This window comes from Aquarana catesbeiana, linkage group LG12 (genome assembly GCF_042186555.1).
Source record: "Aquarana catesbeiana isolate 2022-GZ linkage group LG12, ASM4218655v1, whole genome shotgun sequence".
NCBI lineage: Eukaryota > Metazoa > Chordata > Amphibia > Anura > Ranidae > Aquarana > Aquarana catesbeiana.
This window is the reverse complement of record NC_133335.1, coordinates 66,062,007-66,064,506: the sequence shown is the minus strand read 5'-3', so window position 1 is coordinate 66,064,506 and position 2,500 is coordinate 66,062,007. Positions and strand designations below refer to the sequence as shown.

Genomic DNA, 2,500 nt, shown 5'->3' with positions numbered 1-2,500 from the left:
AAGAACAAAACTGGATGTTAGAAGTGCACGCTCAGAAAACAAGCATCTTGCTGTTAACAAGAGATGGCCGTTTGCTTCAAGTGCACTTTTCCTTGGATGCAGAATTAGAAAGTGGGTGTTTCTAGTAGATATTGTCTAATTCAAGATCTCTGGAAAGTCAAGTTGTCCTAACGTTTTGATTTCCTAATCTAGAGGCCTTCGAACGTTTCCACCCTAACGTTTCCTTGGGACTTTGGGGAAAAATTCTTATGACGCTGCTATGTGAGATACAGTCGCCAAGCTTTGCAGCAAAGGCCCCAGCGAGATTTGAACTCGCGACCCCTGGTTTACAAGACCAGTGCTCTAACCCCTGAGCTATGGAGCCCTTTTTGTCAGCATTAAACACAAGTTCTTTTTTTGTACTCGAGGTTCAGCGGTAGACGAGCTGAAGAATGTAAATGCAAGCAAAGAAAAGCTTAAAAGCTGTCAGAAGTGGGATTTGAAGCCACGCCTCCAGGGAAGACTGCGACCTGAACGCAGCGCCTTAGACCGCTCGGCCATCCTGACCTGTGATGCTTGTCATTGGGTGAGACCGACGACGCTCACAGGTTGATCTAATGTGCCCGTAAAATAAATCCGCTGAAGGTTACTTGATGGAGAAATTGCGATAGAAGCAGCTTTACCCTTATCACCATTCCTTGCTACCTACATCATTTCCAATGCGTTGGAATGAAAGAACAAAACTGGATGTTAGAAGTGCACGCTCAGAAAACTAGCATCTTGCTGTTAACAAGAGATGGCCGTTTGCTTCAAGTGCACTTTTCCTTGGATGCAGAATTAGAAAGTGGGTGTTTCTAGTAGATATTGTCTAATTCAAGATCTCTGGAAAGTCAAGTCGTCCTAACGTTTTGATTTCCTAATCTAGAGGCCTTCGAACGTTTCCACCCTAACGTTTCCTTGGGACTTTGGGGAAAAATTCTTATGACGCTGCTATGTGAGATACAGTCGCCAAGCTTTGCAGCAAAGGCCCCAGCGAGATTTGAACTCGCGACCCCTGGTTTACAAGACCAGTGCTCTAACCCCTGAGCTATGGAGCCCTTTTTGTCAGCATTGAACACAAGTTTTTTTTTGTACTAGAGGTTCAGCGGTAGACGAGCTGAAGAATGTAAATGCAAGCAAAGAAAAGCTTAAAAGCTGTCAGAAGTGGGATTCGAACCCACGCCTCCAGGGGAGACTGCGACCTGAACGCAGCGCCTTAGACCGCTCGGCCATCCTGACCTGTGATGCTTGTCATTGGGTGAGACCGACGACGCTCACAGGTTGATCTAATGTGCCCGTAAAATAAATCCGCTGAAGGTTACTTGATGGAGAAATTGCGATAGAAGCAGCTTTACCCTTATCACCATTCCTTGCTACCTACATCATTTCCAATGCGTTGGAATGAAAGAACAAAACTGGATGTTAGAAGAGCACGCTCAGAAAACCAGCATCTTGCTGTTAACAAGAGATGGCCGTTTGCTTCAAGTGCACTTTTCCTTCGATGCAAAATTAGAAAGTGGGTGTTTCTAGTAGATATTGTCTAATTCAAGATCTCTGGAAAGTCAAGTCGTCCTAACGTTTTGATTTCCTAATCTAGAGGCCTTCGAACGTTTCCACCCTAACGTTTCCTTGGGACTTTGGGGAAAAATTCTTATGACGCTGCTATGTGAGATACAGTCGCCAAGCTTTGCAGCAAAGGCCCCAGCGAGATTTGAACTCGCGACCCCTGGTTTACAAGACCAGTGCTCTAACCCCTGAGCTATGGAGCCCTATTTGTCAGCATTGAACACAAGTTCTTTTTTTGTACTCGAGGTTCAGCGGTAGACGAGCTGAAGAATGTAAATGCAAGCAAAGAAAAGCTTAAAAGCTGTCAGAAGTGGGATTCAAACCCACGCCTCCAGGGGAGACTGCGACCTGAACGCAGCGCCTTAGACCGCTCGGCCATCCTGACCTGTGATGCTTGTCATTGGGTGAGACCGACGACGCTCACAGGTTGATCTAATGTGCCCGTAAAATAAATCCGCTGAAGGTTACTTGATGGAGAAATTGCGATAGAAGCAGCTTTACCCTTATCACCATTCCTTGCTACCTACATCATTTCCAATGCGTTGGAATGAAAGAACAAAACTGGATGTTAGAAGTGCACGCTCAGAAAACAAGCATCTTGCTGTTAACAAGAGATGGCCGTTTGCTTCAAGTGCACTTTTCCTTGGATGCAGAATTAGAAAGTGGGTGTTTCTAGTAGATATTGTCTAATTCAAGATCTCTGGAAAGTCAAGTCGTCCTAACGTTTTGATTTCCTAATCTAGAGGCCTTCGAACGTTTCCACCCTAACGTTTCCTTGGGACTTTGGGGAAAAATTCTTATGACGCTGCTATGTGAGATACAGTCGCCAAGCTTTGCAGCAAAGGCCCCAGCGAGATTTAAACTCGCGACCCCTGGTTTACAAGACCAGTGCTCTAACCCCTTAGCTATGGAGCCC

General features: G+C 45.6%; 5 non-coding genes across 5 annotated transcripts; all 5 read right to left on the bottom strand.

Annotated features, from left to right (window-relative positions):
- Positions 1–291: 291 nt before the first annotated feature.
- Positions 292–364, bottom strand: TRNAT-UGU (transfer RNA threonine (anticodon UGU)). The gene has a single exon. It is a non-coding gene; the product is annotated as a tRNA-Thr (tRNA).
- A 639-nt stretch (positions 365–1,003) lies between these two features.
- On the bottom strand, positions 1,004–1,076 carry TRNAT-UGU (transfer RNA threonine (anticodon UGU)). The gene has a single exon. It is a non-coding gene; the product is annotated as a tRNA-Thr (tRNA).
- A 98-nt stretch (positions 1,077–1,174) lies between these two features.
- Positions 1,175–1,257, bottom strand: TRNAL-CAG (transfer RNA leucine (anticodon CAG)). Its single transcript has one exon. It is a non-coding gene; the product is annotated as a tRNA-Leu (tRNA).
- Positions 1,258–1,714: 457 nt separating this feature from the next.
- Positions 1,715–1,787, bottom strand: TRNAT-UGU (transfer RNA threonine (anticodon UGU)). Its single transcript has one exon. It is a non-coding gene; the product is annotated as a tRNA-Thr (tRNA).
- A 99-nt stretch (positions 1,788–1,886) lies between these two features.
- On the bottom strand, positions 1,887–1,969 carry TRNAL-CAG (transfer RNA leucine (anticodon CAG)). The gene has a single exon. It is a non-coding gene; the product is annotated as a tRNA-Leu (tRNA).
- Positions 1,970–2,500: the final 531 nt, after the last annotated feature.